At 32.0% G+C, this 19,622-nt stretch overlaps 1 pseudogene across 1 annotated transcript in view; it reads right to left on the bottom strand.

Annotated features, from left to right (window-relative positions):
* LOC143247312 (spondin-1-like) overlaps positions 1-19,622 on the bottom strand; it is a 76,860-nt pseudogene that overhangs the window by 42,959 nt on the left and 14,279 nt on the right. The window contains exon 2 of the transcript XR_013026506.1: positions 32-165. The product of XR_013026506.1 is annotated as a spondin-1-like (transcript). The remainder of the gene's footprint in view (positions 1-31; positions 166-19,622) is intronic.

The following is a 19,622-nucleotide window of genomic DNA, read 5'->3' as shown; positions in this document are numbered from 1 at the left end:
TTCGGTGAGATACAGACGGAGAGATAGATACCTGAAAGAAGCCAACATTCCCTGATCCCTTGTTGCCATAGTTGAAGACGTTTACAACTTCTTTTGGCTCAACCACAAGCATAAAACCAGTAAATTTCTGGATACTGTACTGCCGCCTATATCCTTGTAGGGAAACTGTTTGGTAAAAATACAAATAAAAGAGCGCTGTTAAAACATACAAATGAAACCAAGCAACTAACGAAAGCATTACTAGGTTTTTCAACTAACTTTTATAAAATAAGTAGTAGAAAATTCTTGGATTATACAATAATGTAAGATCTCACATTAAGAGACAACACCTTGTGTTTAGCGAAACTACTAAACATATACGTTTGATAATGGCTAATCGTAACGGTAGTATTTCTGCTTCTGCTGGTATCTTATATAAAAATATTATGCAAGAAAATATTGATATTACTACACATAACACTAGTGTTTACATTAATATCTCATGTAACTAAAATTTTGTTAAACCCATGTTTAAGATGAAATTTGCGGCTGTTGTTAAGAAAGTCTTTTTTGGATCGCCTGTTTTGACTGCTTTATCTTTTTTACTCGTTTCTAACGCGAGTCTTTCCTACATATTAGAATACTGTGCTTCATGACGTACACATTCAGCTTAAAAACTGTCAGTGAACAACAAAAATAAAGGAATAATTACTCCATTATGCTCTGCGAGTCATCGTGTAGAAAAATAGTATTGCTTTAATACAAGCTGTGAAAAACAAATTTAAAGTGCCGTGACACTAGAGCAACATAAACAAATGCATTCCATTTCGCGTTTCTAACAAAACGCTTTCTATTTTACTTGCAAATATTGCAAACACTGGTGCTAGCATGTCTTCAGTGCACAAGCTTGACGGATAACGACTTAAAAATAGGACAGAGCCAGGTGGTGTTACCAAAATCATGCTTTTTCTTAACATTTTGCCTCGCAGTGACTAAGACGTAAGCTCCAGAGCGTACAACTATGACTCTGGATTCCATCCTGTGGTGACATAGTATAGTTGTCCCATTGTATGACTTTTTTTTTAACAAAAAAACATATTAACATTTATATGTGTAGTAATTCAGTAAATCTGATAAGCAATGAAAGGTTTGGACTTCAGTTTCTTTTTCAAATGTTTTCAAAGCAAAGTAAAATTAAGCTATGTCCCCTAATCTAGTTTCATAAGCTTTGTGTCTCACGAGTGACATCGCAAAAACTGCTTCAAAGATATAAACGAGTGTTTAAATATTATGAATGAATATTACGTACGAACTCATTTGCACAAATAATAATAGATGACTGCAGTATAACAACAATTCAGTGTTACGAAACATGCGATTCGGAAACTAAAATGAATTTGATTATAAAAGTTTAATATCTATAGTCATATTAATTTATATATATATATATATATATGCAAAGTTTGCTCTATTGGTAGCCACTACTACACATGTCTCCGCCCTAAATTTACGACAGTTTTCGAACAAGGTGCATTTAAATAATGCTTATTTTATGTCTCCGTTATAACCACACTAGTAATTATGATTTACACTTACGCCAGTGTGATTATAGCGCCCAAAGTTAGTTATCTGAATAATATTAGACGAAATCTGTTTGGATGATTGTAATTTATAACTAACGGAGTTTGTTTTAGTATAAAAGTAATGTGTATACGTCCATTAGTCTCAGCTAGAAAGATCCATGAAGCGAGGTGTATATATTGAAACAGATCTATAAAGTTGTGGCAAACTCCACGATCACTGATGTTGAATTTTATTAAAACCTTATTATTATCAGTATCACTTGAGTAATGTTGACAACAAATTGAGTATCAGCAGGGAAGGTTTAAGCAGCTGTTTTCAGTGTCACTTCAGTAACGTTAGCAACAGACTGAGTGTTAGCAGTGAGATTTAAACCATGCATTTCTCTGGCTCTCGTACAAATTCGTAATAACAGAGAAGCAAATTATTTCAAATTGTCTGACCAGACCTCGTACGCTATATATTTATTCTATGCATATCTGTGGGTAAATAAGTAATACAAACTAGTTATTTCTTCTGCTATATCTTCACATTATACATTGTACAGTATATATGCTTATTTGCGGTAAAAAAATGTTTGTACATCTGTTGTTACTTCAACGATATTTAATTTTTAAAACAATTTCTTCTTTTCTTTAGAATTCAATGAAAATGTATTAAAACTACTATCATTTATTAATAAAATAATTCTCAAAGATATTTAACTTTTTATAGAAATGTACAATACCACATATTGAATATGCAGTGAAATTAATTAAAACGTAAAATTTGACAAGCAGAAAAATATGAAATTCTTATTTTAATTCCCTAATAGTGATGAGTTAAGCCAAGTGATTTTAAAAACTCTTTGTAATGCTGTCGAATGTAATACACTTTTGAGGAAAGTCTAGTCTCAAGTCTGCAATATAAAATGAGCACGTAGTTGTAAATATTACAAACAAACAATGACTAATTACTCCATGTAACAAAATTTTTACTTTTTCTTCTTCCTGGGCAGAAAGTGTTATTTCCCAATTGCTTATGCCTAAAGTAAATGGAAAAAGATTTATTTTTCTTTCAAATTTTGCTTTTGTGACCCGGGTAATGAAATATTCAAATTTACCCATTTTCCAGAACATTCCAGGTAAATTCAGTGCTGAGTGGCTGATAAAGCATTTTCTCGAACTTACAAGAATTTTTAAGAACTTTCTAGAATGTTGTAGAACTTACGAGAATTTTCTAGAACTTTCCATAGTAATATATATATACAGGAACTCACCACTTCAATTTAGTTCTAGCTGCCTCAGTGAACACATAAACCTATCTTATTTTATCAGAGATGGCATCAAGAAGCTACAAGCATTCTCCAGACGCATTCTGTTATGTATGCGGCCAACTTATCAAGACAAGAGCGAAAAAGTACTCTGTGACAGCATCTGATAAAATGTGTGAAGTCTGCAAGGCATATTTCGGCATGCCTGTCGTGATCAAGACAAACCCTGGGTATCTTATTTTACCTGCGAACACTGCAGAAAAAATTCTAGAAGGAAGGAGGAACAATTTTTGCTTGCTTGAATAGTAATATTTTATATCATACAAATTTTAGACCTTTTACAATTTAAATATCTTTCGGTGCACCTCAAAGAGGAATACAACAGTGTCAAGACCTTGCTAGAAGCCTTGAAGTATGATGATTATGGTTGTGAGGTTATCGAAGACTTCAAAATGATGCCATTCCTGATGGGTCTCCAAGGAGGCTTTACCAAGTTTCCCTGTTATCTTTGCCTTTGGGACAACAGGATACCGCAGCACACTACAACAGGAAGCACTAGCCACAATGGACCGAGTTCTCTATGGGGAGGCACAATGTCAAATGTGAGCCATTAGTGGACCTCCAGAAGGTGTTGTTCTCACCATTGTACACAAAATTGGGTCTTAAAAAACAATTTGTCACAGCTCTTAATAAGGAGTCTACAGCTTTCAAGTACCTTTGAGACTTCTTCCTTAAGCTGTCTGAGGCAAACGTCAAAGCTGGTGTCTTCGTTGGACCATAAATAAAGAAGATCCTGGCGTGCATAGAATTCCCTAGGAAGCTACGTAGGAAGGGTAAAAAAAAAGCTTTAGGCAGCTTTGTTGCAATGGTTCATGGTTTTTGGGCAATCACAAGGCCGAAAATTATGTGGAACTAGTTGAGGCTCTGGTAAAGAACTACGGCAAAATGAGCTGCAGGATGTACCTGAAAGCCCACATAATTGACGCCCATCTTGACAAATTCAAAGAAAACATGGAAGCATACTCAGAGGAGCAAAGCGAGCGCTTCCACCAAGATATACTGGACTTTGAACGCAGCTACCAAGGAGCGTATAACAAAAACAAGATGGGATACTATATTTGGGGGCTGATACGTGAAAGTTATTTACATTATAGTTGCAAATCTCGAAAAACTACTCACTTCTAAACACTTTTTTCCATTTTTGTATAACTTTAGTATAAATACATGTAAATCTTGATTCATTTGTTGTTTTATTCAGACCTTATGCAAATGAAAATGTGCAAATTTGCCCGTTTTTACATATAAAATAGGTTAATTTCTAAATTTCATTATCCAGGTTACAAAAGCAACGTTTGAAGGAAATAATGGCCATTTGCTGTAATTTTACAACATAAGCAATTAAGAAATAACACATACTATCCAGGAACAAAATTTGTGTTACATAGTGTTATAAATAAAAAAGGTTGGAATTATTCATGATATAAAAACTAAACTGAAACCAATATAGTAAAGGTAGCAGTTTAACTGTAAGTACACTGAGAGAGTCAACGAAGTATAGTAAGGTTACAACCACGGTTAGAGTGGAAATAATTTACTCTTAAGAGACACAGTATTTGTCTTATCCTGTTTTATCTTTTCCATAACTACGCACTTTGCCACAAGGCACTAGCACAGAGAACAGACATCAGTACTAGTGCCAGTTACTACCTCAGTATTATTAACACAACGTTACTCAATGCAAAGTCTTTGTTTTTTATCTTTTTAATTACTATTTTCTCGCATCAACACTGAAAGAAAAGAAAATAACAATACTTGATATAAAATGTAAAGAGCTTAGATATTAAATCAGGTGATCATGAAATAACGTTTGTTTAATGTGTTTACCTCAGAACATTCAATACTTGGATCTAATTTATGGTGGAGACAATTAGCATGCAGAACAATCGTTGGCTAGGACTAGACCGAGAACAGGGAATTAAGGAGCTTAAGAGATTAACATGCTAATAGCTATTACAACATTCACATGATTTATCAGTCAACATCGAGCACTAACTATTTGCTGAATCGTTTCCTTTTTCAAATATTCATTTATTTACACTTCGAAGACTCTCTATATAACTTAATAATACGTATTATATCTAATGTAAGTTCTAAAGTAATTCGATATCTATAGAACAAATTATTTTCTTATTGCGCAGGCATAAAGTTGCACCAAGTAGATACCTCAGCAAATATGTTATAGCTCATTGTAAATAATATTTCATCTTGACAGTTTCTGCAGAAACTGTATTTATTGTAGGGATTTCTTTTTTGAAGGAAGCTATGCAACACGTAGCAATACCACTATGGTTACACAATAATTAATGATGTCATTATAGCTATGCAACAAGTAGCAATGTCACTGTAGTTACGCAGCAAGTAATTATGTCAGTATAGTTAAGCAGTAGGTAGTAATATCACTGTTGTTACACAACAAGATTATGTCACTGTATTTTAACACGTCGTATCGAACTATATGAAATGTTCGTTTAAATCGTCTTACATTTAAAAGTGTTCAACATTATACTTGAACTATATTTAAATATATACAAGTGAAGATATATTTGTATGTGCAAACTTTTAAGTATGTATGCTTATTTCATATTTTCTACAAATTAAACACTCAAGTTCAAGAACAAATATATGCAAAGTTTTCTACAAGAATACTTACTTATATTTCTATCAAACCCTTTACAAGTTTTAAGTGTTTCAACTACAGGAGGCCGGGCATGGCCAAGCGTGTTAAGGCGTGCCTCTCGTAATCTGAGAGTCGCGGGTTCGCATCTCCATCGCGCCAAAAATGCTCGCCCTTACAGGCGTGGGGGCGTCATAATGTGACGGTCAATCCCACTATTCGTTTGTAAAAGAGTAATAGCAGTGGGTGGTGATGACCAGTTGCTTTCCCTCTAGTTTTACACTGCTAAATTAGGGACGACTAATGCAGATAGCCCTCATTTAGTTTTGCTCGAAACTTAAAAAACAACAAGAAGCATACTATTATTACTATTGTCAAAAATATAAATTTCTGCACATAAATCAATTATAAAGCAATTAACAACTTCAATGTTATAGAGACAAGCCTCCTCCCCTTCCCCTCATAATGTAAGTCTGTGGATTTATAACGCTAAAATCGGGTTTTGATATCTGAGGTGAGCTGAGCACAAATAGCCCTTTTTGTAGCTTTGTGCTTAACAATAAAGAAACGAAAAACAAACAAAAGAAAACGTAATTTCAAATTTTCAATTTCAAAGATTACAGCTATAATTTAAGGTTATCCTAAATATAAGCCACCTTAAAAGTTTACCTTTAATGAAGGAATAAGAAGTGTATCAGGCATATCTATTAAACTATGAATAATACAATTTGTTCTCAGCCACCTAAGCTATAAAACGTCATAACGTAATTAAAAAAAATGAATACTCGTACATCTTTTCAGTGAGAGAGTTTTCACATATGAAAGTGTTGTAATAGACCGATTTTTCCAAAGCTAGTCTAACTGCCATTGGTTTAAGTTCGTATTTTATAAAATGTGTGAGAAATAACTTAAAGTCAGCTTCTCCAGATTGGGATTAAATAAGCAGAAGCATTTTTAAAACCAGATTTTACAAAAGGGTAATACATTGTTCTGCTGCAAATACCTCAAGTTTCTGCCTGAGTTAATCCCAAGCTTTGAAGAGAGACAACATAACTTAATCCTGCAAACAAGAACAATATCTCCGGTCCAATCTGTCACTAACAGATACTTCGAACTTGTTACATAAAATTTAGTCAACAAATCTATGTTCATGTAAGTAACTAAATTTGAATTGTTTTCTCAGCTAAGCACGTTATCAAAATACTGCTTAAAAGCTTCATTTCAAAAATGAAAACATTTCAACGGACTGCACAAGAATTATCAGACGTAGCTAGAATTCATGAAACACAGTAATTATCATGGTCCACGCTTACTATTACATTACTTACATACAATTAGTAAAATGGAAAAGAATTTCAAAAAACAATTACTAGAATTGGTAATGTGCTCATTTAAGATCGTTTAATAAAAACATAAACAATCTATTACTCCTTACACCCATATAGTTAGTTTGGGTTGAGCATCCAGATAGCAAAAAACAAAAACTGTTTTTAGCAAACTGTTATCTTCTGACATTCAAATACAACTAAACTGAGCACAACAGATAGAGATAACCATTCTGTGGTTGAAGTCGTTTATACTCGTTAATGGTTGAACTGGTTACACTATAGTTTTACTTCATTTTCACATTTTGAGATTTATTAATCATTTATATGAAAAAATCTATGAAAGTACACAGTGTTTATAAACCTTTTTCACAGATTAATATTAAAAACATATTTTCATAATGAAAACATATTTAGAAAAAAAGATAATTTATTCAGCATTTCCCTTTTCATTAAAACCTTTATTTTCATAAGTTCTTGCACCCCAGTGGCTCAGCGGCTTGTATGCGGACTTACAACGCTAAAAACTGGGTTTCGATACCCGTGGTGGGCAGAGCACAGATAGCCCATTGAGGAGCTTTGTGCTCAATTCAAAAACAACAACAACATAAGTTCTTATCCGACCTTGTAACTCTAGGATATTAAACAAGATTACACTCTTGCAGAAATTTTTCAAGGGTATTACTTTCATTGACAGTGTAATTTTGCTGTTGTTGTTTTTTACAGAGAAAGAAAAACATGGATATTTGTAACTGTTCTCCACATCATCTTAGCTGAAACGTAAAAATATTAGGGAACAACAACATGTTTATATAATAACAGTTTTGACACTTTCACATAAGATCTCGGGGCATTTTTTTTAAACAAATAAAAGTGTGAAAGTGTGGAATGTCTATATATTTGGGTTGCATGATGTCCATATGACATCTATCAGAAACCAAAAAGTGTGATCTTATCTGCGCACAATAAATCTAGACATAGTTATTCTTCAGAATATCTCTCGTTTTGTGAGTGTTCACATTTAATGAATCGAGCTACCTCAAGAAATGTTGCTGTTCACCGATGAGAGCAAGTGTGATAACTAATTTGTTCTACAAACGAACTGGATAAGTAACAAACTGAACCAAATCGCTGCAGATTAACAATGGTCCAAATCTAACGATATATACTGCTCCTCGAAATCAAACAAAATAAGCGTTTTTTTAAATGGGAATACAATTAACCAAAAAAACGATAAATGTTCACGTATTCGTAACCGGAAAGACATTTTTCAGATCCAATCCTGTATTTAAATGTACGTAGTAACTATGCCATCGTATACTAAGGAAATATAAATAGGACTAGCCTTATATGCTGAATTACATTCACATTCGCTCTATAAATACATGAAGGTAACATGTGTAAAACATGTTTAATTCAACGAGTGAAGTTCGTGATAGCTTAAACTCCAACAACGTCAGCATATCTTTAAACGCAATGAACTGTATTGTGACATAATATAAAACTTTCATTTTTTATTTTAAAATGTAGGATGCGAATCAGAATGAGTTCAAGAAAGTATTAATTTGAAGTCATAAGTATTGACAGCACTTAGATGGGCGCATCAGCCACAAAAAAAGTTACACTTAAAAGACGAAAACAAATGACACATTTTTTATTTGTTAAAAGAGCAAAACTACATGCGCCATACACACCGCGGGGATCTAACCTCAAATTTCAGCGATATAAACCCTTAATCTTACTGTTAAGTCACTTCAAGCTCTCCACAAAAAAAGAAGAGGTAAATCAAGTGTTTACCAATAATTACTCTTTTCATGAGGGTCGCAGGTTCGAATCCCAGTCGCACCAAACATGCTAACCCTTTCAGCCGTGGGGGCGTTATAATGTTACGGTCAATCCCACTATTCGTTGGTAAAAAAATAGCTCAAGAGTTGGTGGTGGGTGGTGATGACTAGCTGCCTTCCCTCTAGTCTTACATTGCTAAATTAGGGACGGCTAGCGCAGGTAGCCCTCGTGTAGCTTTGCGTGAAATTTAAACCAAACAAACGACAGAAGCACCAACCATGTTGAAAAAGTGAAAAGTGATAAATGGTCTAAAAAATTATGAATTAAAAACTTTATTAATGCCAAGATTTAACAAAGGCTTTATCAGACAATCTATCAAATAGGATATAAGAATTATATTCAAACTCCTAATAAGATTTTATCTATAGTTTTTACAAGTTCTCGATGAATGCAAGGAAATGCAAAATTTTGCTTTTATCTTATTGTATCACAGATAGTATTACACTAACGTTCTAAACTAGATATCATTCAAGGGATGTAACATTAGGTCAAAACTCGATAATTATATTATTAACGAAACAACTTCCTCTTTATTTCAAAAATGCTATGCCTCAATTTTGATACGTTTATAAACGCGGAACAAAATGTAGCAGACGCTGTCACGTTTGATTGAGTCTACTCATTTGATTCACGTTATCTGGATGAAATTCCAATGTTCCTAGTAAAAGTTAGGTTAATTACAAGTTTATTAACTAACATTATAACATTAGCATTTTAAGAAATATCTTACATGTGTTATTGAATATTATTTAAAATTTATCGCAATCGTTTTGTTTCAGAATTTTCGTGCAAAGCAACACCATTCGATTATCTGCGCATGGCCATTCCTGATTTTGAAACACTAGGCTAGAGAAAAAAAAACAACTAAATAAGATTATATAACATTAATACTTGGGCTTCTCTTATCTGACCAAATAGTATGATTTGGTCGTTGCTCGAATAATGTGCCCAGAGTTCTAAACTGGAGGCATATTTTTACGACAAAATTTCGAATTCTCGGTTTCACAGTCAAGGCATTGCATCCACTCTACTACACCTTGCCAAATAGCAGTCATAAAGTCACGTCTATTTCTGAATATGATCAACACTCCTGATATTTATTTTTTCATTTTTTATCGTCACTAAAATATCAATTTCAGTGAAGAAAAGATGATATATAGGCTTTAATTTACTGCCGCTAGAACACACTAGTTTCGCCGAACTCACTGCGCATTAGTGCTGCTTAAAAGAATGAAACAAGTAAATAAAAATGGTCTCATATAATGATGTACTGTAATTAGTTTGTTTGATTGAGATGTGTACTTTTCTTTACTCACCATTAATAAGAGAATACTTTAGATGTTTGGATAACATGTGACATACGGTTTTATAAAATATCCATATGTTATGATATAAAGGTAAAACTTGAAACATTAATTAGTGAAATATTCCAAATAAATGTTGTATAATCAGCACTGTCATAAAAATAAACTCAGAAAAATAAATACATAAATAAAGATAACAATAAATAAAATCGGTCTCTAAAACTCGAATAATAATTTGCAAGGAAATGACCCACAAACCTAAGAGATTATGAGTAGTTTGGCAACAGATTATAAATCATAGAGAGGCCTGCATAATTTGGTTATAACAATACTGGGACTTTTCTTTCACGGGAGGAAAGAAATGGCATTTCTTCAAATAAGTGATCCCTGCCTTACAGCCATTAATAAATTATTATAATTAGGATTATTAACCATTTCACCTTAAAAGTAAATGATTTTTAAAGAAAAATCTGTGCACTCATTGTGGTGTTTCAGAACTGTGATGAAGGCAGATCAAAAAAGAGAGTGAGAAATAAGGTGGCACTGTACATACAAACATGCCCATGTGCCGAGCAAGCAGAGTTAGTGTCCAGTGCCCAGACGACGAAACATTTTCAAAAATGGAAATACGAATGAAATCCCAGCTTTTGTATATGAAAATAAAGCTAAATATTCATGTTTCTGTGTGTGTTTAGTCAACAAAAAATATTAATACGTATTACCGATGAACGTCTATAGACAAACAACCGTTGAGTTTGCGATTAATTTATTGATAGTAAGGTTATTTTCCAGCACTAGAAAATAACGTCGCCACTTGAAAAGCTGCTCACATTTCACGGTACTATGACGACCTACCGTACTTGTAATGTTAAGCGCATGATTCAATCATTCTAAAAGACTTATAACCTTACTCCACTCTTTAAACTTACAGAAGTATTTGTTCAAATAAAAATTTAACGCATTCTTGCCTGCTTACAATATAACGAGTCTCTGACGTGAGTTTTAATATATATATATATTTACATTTCGTGACTATGGAAACTGCATTGTAATGGAAAGCCACGTTTCACGATCTCATTGAAAGTACATCAGAAGTATTTAGGCCCCCGTACTGTTTAATATTTTCATGATTAGTTCGAATTCGTTACTATACACAGTTATACTAGGTTTTTTTTTTTTTTTATGGGCATGGTCTAGTAGTATAAGTGCTCGACTTGCAATCTGAGGGAGGCGGTTTCGAATCCTTGTCACACCAAACATCTTCGCCCTTTCAGCCATGGGAGCATCATAATTTTACGGTCAATCCTACTATTTGATGGTAAGGGAGTAGCCCAAGGATTGGCAGTAGGTTGTGATGACTAGCTGCCTTTTCCCCCTGTTTTACACTGCTAAATTAGGGAGAGCTAGCTTAGATAGTTCTCATGTAACTTTGCGTGAAGTTAAAAAACAAACAATTTTTTAATGCTAAATACGTATAACATATTTTGCGAGATTTGTTTTGAAGTAAGTCAAGAAGCAGGTTAAGAATTTATGCACCTGAAATTTCGTTGAAATGGCAAAATAATTTAGTTTCCAAATGTAAATGTAAAAAAAAAAAGTGATAAGGTATTTTAAAATACGTTCTATGGAAGCAACTGTGTATACTTGTGTACAGATTGGACTGTTTTAAATAAAAAGGTGAGACTACCATATATATATATAATAAGAACTTTTAGAGAAAATTGATATTCATATAGTTAAGTAAACAAAACCGAAAGAAAGGAATGCGTTTAAAGCACCAAATCCAAACCTCTGACTAATTATATTAGTTTATTATAATAAAAAACAAGCCGAAACAAAAATAAATAAAAAACACTGCACTAATTGAAAGGATTCCAGGGTACACGCTATAATATGAGATACAAAATGTATCCTAAGTTTTGAAGGTGCCTGGAAAGTAGGACCCACATTGCGGTGAGAATGCGCTGTCTATCAGTCTTAACCTCCATTCTCCAGTCTCACATAAAGAAATAAAATAAAGTAAAGGAATAGAAATAATAAATATTGAAATACAAGTTAAAAGAGCGAAATGTTGGTGCTTAAGCCTGCAACGTCCCACACCTATATCACCCTTCACTGCGTGCAGACAGTTGTGGGAAGGTGACTGCTCTCCAAACTAAAGAAGAAGATAAAATTAAATGAAGAATAAAATCAAGAATAAGGAAAATAAGGTACTAGAATCTGTGGGTAAGTAAATTAAATAACTTTACCTCTTGACGTCAGAATTCCAGGCCCTATTATGGTAAAAAGGCACTAATTGGTAGTCCAGTAAACGAATTATTCTAGCATGAAGGGTATTATAAGAACATTATATTCCTATGGAGTACACCAAGATTTTAATAACTCTATTGCTTTGAATTTGAGTAATGATTACTATATTGCTGTTTTTTCTTTATAGATAACTTTTTCATAAAATTAGGAAAATTAGAGGTAAATGAAACAATATATTAAAATGGGTTGATTTTTCAGACTTTCGTAACAATTTGGATGATATTTTTATTCTAGTATTAGAATAAATAAATTATTTTTTAAAAGATTTATCAACTTAATCTTTCAAAATAAGAGCATCAATTAACGTAAAAAAATCTTTGATTTTCGAAACGATTATGGAAAACAATTACTTGTAGATATCATAAAATATCGATTACAAATCAATGATTTATGAAATTTTGAAAAGAAAACTGCAAATCAAACCTTCATATTGGTAATTAATTTTAGATACAAAGTATTCAATGACTTGCAGATTTCTAAAATTATTTTTCAATCTATAAAAAAATAATATTTTTCTTGTAAAAAGTTGAAGCCTACCATCAGTTATAAATATGAAGTTGCAATTGGTCCACTACAATATAATTATAAATTTTAACTAATTTAAATGTAGGTTAAGTTAATAACTTACCTTGTAAATGTGGAAATATGTTATTTGTTGATACTTTTCATAAATATATTTTACTGGTTACTTTAAAATTTTTATAAAAGATAAAATATTACGTGGAATACTCCATATACAAAATAGCCACAAAATGTAATAAGAATAATATTCTAAAATCTATTGAAAAAATATTGATAAATATAGGTTAAAACTTTACTATATTACATCTTATCCACCTAGATGGTTTCTGGAATGGAAACCGTATGTATTTAAAAAAATAAAAATAAAATTATCCCATATAAAATTAAGGAAGTAACATACAGATTTATCGTTTCATCTGTTAAAAATAAGATTCAAAATTGCAACAAAAATATGTTATAGTTCCCATTGATAAGGCTAACTGTAATATTGGTATCATTTGTATAAAGTTATATGCGTTTATTATGATAAAAGAAATCAATAGTACACAAACATTTAAACTTATTAACTAATCTATATATGCAGTAATTAATAATTTCATCAAAGCTCATAATAAACTTTATTCTAAACAAAATACTTATATAGATTTACCTTTTTTCACAGTATTCCCAAACTCCGTATATTTTCAATTAAATTTAGATTTATTTCTAATTCAGTAAGATCAGTTATTAAACAACTGGCTATTTTGTTAAATAAATTACTCAACATTTTATTTGAAAAAAAAAGTGTTAATAGTGAAAACATAGTTTTTAGATAATAAAAAATAATCGATCTATTTTAAAATATCTAAAAAATTGTGAACATATAAATAGTATTCAAACATTTTATTTCACCACATTTTACATCACAATTCCATTAAAAGATTTAATCTTTGTTTTAAATTCATTAATAGAACAATTCTGTTATCTTTTTATAGAACTGGAAGAAAGAAACTTAACTCCAAAAACATACAAGATATGTTAAGTTTCTACATTTACAATAATTATATATTTTTTAATAACCATTTTTTAACAAGTAATAGGAATTCCAATATGTACTAACTAGTCTACTTGTATAGCAAATTTATGTCATTAGTATTATGAGAATAGATTTTTTGAAAACTCTACCAATCCGGATATTTTTACCTTAACTTTCAGATACATAGATGATTTAATTAGTATAAATAATCCTGAAATAAATAATTAATACTATTTATCCAGTAGAATTAGAAATTGAAAATACAGCAATATTTAATACAGAAGCACATGATATAGATATAGAAATTAAAATAATTGATAAGGATATCAATGTAAATATTTTCAATAAAAGAAAATATTTTACCTTTCCAATTTATGGTTTACCTTCTTTAAATAGTAATGTACCATACCCTTCTATCATAGGCATTATAACTTCGCAATTATTCAAATACTATAAAACTTGTAATAAATTACAATATTTTATCATTAATGTTAAAATACTGATACAAAAATTAATAGTTAATGGAATTAATAAGGAAATTTAAATAAAATTATTAAACTATTCTGTAATAAATATAAGAACGTATTAAATAAATATAAATAAAAATTAAATAAAGGTTTCTAAACATTTCTGATAACTATATTTAGTTATGAATAACGTCATTTAACAACTGGCACTACTTTATGCGGATTTACATCTTGCTGCATATAAAGACTTGTTTAGACCATGATAATTACAGAGACTTAATAAATGGATGATGGTTGGGTGCTATACTAGTTAATTTAGATAACTGGATAGGACCATTCATACTAGTATAATTCGTTTACTGAGATAACAATTATTGCCTTTCTACCATAATGGGGGTTAGAATGCTAACTTCAAGAGGTAAGTTTACTTAATTACTTATCCCCAAATTGTAGTACCTTACTTTTATTTCTCTTTTTTTGTCTTATTTGGATAACTTTTGTACTTTGGAGAACAATCATCTTCCCACAATGGTCTACAGGCAGTGAAGGGTGATATAGATATGAGCTTGAGCACCCACATCTTGTTCTCCTAATTTCTATGTCTATTATTTCTATTGCTATTCCTTTACTTTATTTTATTTCTTTATGTGAGGCTGGCGAATGGAGGTTAATACTGATAGACTGTGTATCCCCACTGCAATGTGGATCCTACATTCGCAGTCACCTCCAAAACTAGGATAAATTTATATCCCACACTATAGTTTGTACGCTGGGATCCTTTCAGTAAGTGCAACATTTTTTGTTTTTTAATTTATTTTTGTTTCGGCTTGTTTATGGTTATAACAAACTAATATATATATATATATATATACCTGTGAATAAAGACTGCCATATGTTTTACGAGAGGTGTTGTACTTATTTACAAGTTTTAAGGTCAGAATATGTGATTCATCACGTAGACTGTTCGAGTTGTGATGATCAATTATACAGATGAAACTGACGTAATCTTACTTTCAGGAAAAATAAACAAACAAGGAATGGATATTTCTCGGCAAGAAAAGAAATACTAGTAATACAAAATAAGCCCTCCCAGTGGCTGAATAATAAGTCTATAGGATTGTGAAGCTAAAGTTCGGATTTCGATACTCGCGATGGGAAAACACAGATAGTTCATTGTTTAGCTTTGTGCTTGATAACAATTATGCCCAAAACCAAAATGAGGAAAATATCAACTGGTTTGATATTTGAAATATGTTTACTTAAACAATTATTACATACCACATGTGAATGTCATACTAATATAATAAAAACAATGACGCCAAAAAGTATTCTAAAAATTAGTTATAAGCATCTTATACATAGGACAATATGAATCAGCACTAACTGTGCAGACCCCAATAGTAAACATGCAAATAGAATTCAATTAATTTTAATATCGAACATTTGTAAAATACAAATAGTAATAGTAGCTCATCCCATATATACTTATTAGTAATAAAGGAGCCTGGCATGGCCAGGTGGTTAAGACACGCGACTCGTAATCTGAGGGACGCGGATTCGAATCCCCGTCTCACCAAACATGCTCACTCTTTCAGCCGTGGGGGTGTTATAATGATACAATCAATCCCACTATTACTTGGTAAAATAGTAGCCCAAGAGTTGGCGGTGGATGGTGATGACTAGTAGCCTTCCCTCTAGTCTTACACTGCTAAATCAGAGACGGTTAGCACAGATAGCTCTAGTGTAGCTTTGCGCGAAAATTCAAAACAAACCAAACCAGCAATAAAACTTGCAATTTAAAGTATTTGTAGAAATACACTGTTTCATTTTTTTCCTTCATGTAACACCTCATACCCAAAGATCCAGTCACCACAGCAATATCGTTTGATAAAGGAAAGAGTTTTTTTGAGTTTCCACTTATCGAAAATGTATGGCGAGAAAAAAATGTCGAAAAATACTTTTTGTAGATTAAATATTTTGTTTAAAAGACAATACCGTTATGATTTGTGTTTGAAATATTTGAAATCATATAAAACAATTTCTTTCATACCTAGCTCTTCTATTTATATGATTTTTTTATTCTAAACGATATAAACACATTATTAAATGTATAGAACAAAATCCTTTAGAGGTTGATGAAAGAAATTTCGTGTTTAGAAAAAAAGCCGCTTATTGGGCAGGCATCTGTTACAGTTGTCTCCTGAGAACAACAGTGTCTTATTAAATTGTATACAACAAAACGTCTCGATTTAAAAAAAAAAAGGTTAAAATTAGGCTTCTTAAAAATTAGTAAATTTAAGTAATCTAAAAGTGAATTCATTGATTGTTTTGAATTAAGCGGTTTGTACTCAATCCAACAAGGGTAGCTACATTTACTTTCTAACGCAGAGTGCGCTGACATGCCATTGTACCACTGGAGCTCCAAGCTTAAAAGTGAAAATCACAAAAGTTAAATGAAATGAAACAGCTTACAATGATTTAAATAAACACCTAGGATTATCAAAAAACTCCCAAACGCTAAACAAATTGTTTCTGTATTGTTTGAAGTTTTGAAAGGAATATAACATGACTTAAGCTTGTTCTGGAACTGTAGACTTATTTTTACCATGGTGAAAACTATATTCCTTTTCTTAGTAAATTACTTTTTATTACAGTTATTACAAGAAGGATGTATTGTGAAAAGTCAACGTTTTGAATACTCGTACCTCTTCTTGAGGACGAGAAACCCACTTGAAATAAAATGTTTCTCGGAACGACAGATATGGGTATTAACACTTTTACTAATAAAGCAGAAAACAATGTTTTCGACCTTCTTAGGTCATCTTTACGTTAACTTTATTAGTTTGGTTTGTTTTTAATTTCGCGCAAACCTACACGAGGGCTATCTGCGCTAGCCGTCCCTAATTTAGCAGTATAAGACAGCTAGTTATCACCACCCACTGCCAATTCTTGGGTTACTCTTTTACCAATAAATAGTGGGATTGACCGTCATATTCTAACGCCCCACGGCTGAAAGGGTGAGCATGTTTGATGAGACGGGGATTCGAACCCGCGATTTTCAGATTACGAGACGAGTGCCTTAACCACCTGGCCATGCCGGGCCAACATTATTAGTAGAAGAGGTAATACCCATACCAGCCGTTCTGAGGTACAACAGTACATCTTATATTTGAGAAACTAGACAACAAACGTAAACTAGGTTAGCAGAACAATTTTAAATTTTACTACGTACCCACCCCACTTAATTAAAATTGTTCTTAATAAGGCACATAATCATAAAAATTTGAAAACCTCTGTTGTTTTTACAGAAAGAAAAGACAAAAAGTCAAACGCAAAATTATAGAAGCCTTCTTAACAATTAAAACCATTAATAAATAAAAAGGCCGAGGCTAAAATGTATTTATTTTAAGTTTCTTTATTGACATAAATATATTCCCCACCACATTGATGTATTTATTGTATTGCGTCATCATTCTGCGTTTTTATCACCTGATGATTCTACTTTAACGCATAGTGATATTTTTTATATGTTAAGCTAGTTGTAACTTTTTGAAACTTTCTAAAACTAAAGATAAACCATTAAAACTGTGATAAATAGAAGCAATAGATATCCTGAAGCCAGATTGTACTATTTAAAATAAACTTTTCCGAACTTGTAAAATTGGAAGTGATACAATGTTTAGCTAATTTGATTTCTGTAAGAATTAACTCATTCGGCTTAACGCTTTATACAATTAATTAGTTTCACGGTAGAATTCTCACAAAATGCAATGAACCACTGTAACTCCCATTAAGTAATTAGCCTTAATTAGGTTAATTAAATCTGAGGTATACAAAATGATTATATCGTGTAATTCAAAAATCAAATGCAAATGTGATACTAAAAGTTAGAAGTTAAAGAAATAGTTCATTTAACTTAAATAATACGAACTATTAAAATGGCAACCAAAGTTTCAGTTACTTGTTACCAAACTCGTAGTATCAACAAATTTAGAAATGTAAAATCTCCAAAAATTTAATACATATAAAAACTATATTTATCATTACCCAAAGAATAATAACTATGTGTGTGCATAACTTTTATTCAATATTTTCTTCAGTATTCAATCCTTAACATCGTTAAATCCATTGTAGTGTCTAAAGTACCGATATAATTGATTTTTAAGAAAATGCAAAATACATAAGTATATATACTATGCTTACTTACGAATCGAGAAAGTGTATCAACGTTACAAAATGTGATGTGAATGCTGAATGATGCTGTGCAATGTGATTATCCTATTCAATTACTAGCTCAGAGTATCTTAAAATCAATTCCATGTTCCCAATAATTAAGTCACTTGAGAATTTCTCTAAGCCTAGCAAAGAATGGGATTGTAGGTATCCTCCGAAATGTCTTATAGCTAGTTCAATTTTTTTTCTGGTAAATATTGACATTCCACATAAATGCCTGTACATGCAACGTTGAGATATTAAAATAATTAATTATAACGTCATTGGTTTGTTTCTTTGTTTTCTGAATTTCGCGCAAAGCTATACGAGGGAAATTTAGCAGTGTAAGACTAAAGGGAAGACAGCTAGTCATCACCACCCATCGCCAACTCTTGGGCTACTTTTTTTTACCAAGGAATAATAGGATTTATCATGACATTTTAATGTCCTCACGGCTGAAAGGGCGAGCATGTTTGGTGTGACGGGGAATCGAGCCCGTGATTTTCAGATTACGAGTCAAATGCTCAAACCACCTGGTTATACCGGGCCATTATAACGTGAAAACTACATTTCCCAGTAGCCTACACAAAACACGTTACTTATGATAATCTACGTTACCAATGATCCATTATAACACAACTGTTGCTAACAGATTTCATTATAAAAAATACAATGAAAAATGTTTTGAGCAGATGGCATTTTAGCCTAACATTTTTGGTAACAATCACCAAACTGCAGACATTATTTTTCCACTTTCTTACTCATTTCTCTTCTTCGAGTTCCAAATCAGATGAGTGTGAGAAAATGAACATTTTAGATCTATCTTTTGTCTCACATAAGTCAATGTCTATCAGCATTTTTTCACTCAGTACCAGAACTCGTTACTTCGCTAGGCGACAAGAGGCGATTTTTTTAAATCGTCATTTAATCGAAACTCTAAGGCTGGAAGGCCATCAAACGGCTACTACCTCTCCTTCAGCCACAAAATAAGTTCCATACTGGGCAGCTGTATATACGATGACTGAATAGGGCGAACAAACGATAAAGGAGTCGCTTGCGTTATAAGAAAAGAAGAGTGCAGGCGGCGATTGTACATGCAATATCGAATTGAAACCGAAAAGTTTGGAACTGGAAGT

Source organism: Tachypleus tridentatus, chromosome 1 (assembly GCF_004210375.1).
Source record: "Tachypleus tridentatus isolate NWPU-2018 chromosome 1, ASM421037v1, whole genome shotgun sequence".
NCBI classification, from domain to species: domain Eukaryota; kingdom Metazoa; phylum Arthropoda; class Merostomata; order Xiphosura; family Limulidae; genus Tachypleus; species Tachypleus tridentatus.
The sequence above is the reverse complement of the archived record's forward strand: the minus strand, read 5'-3'. Positions and strand labels throughout refer to the sequence as shown.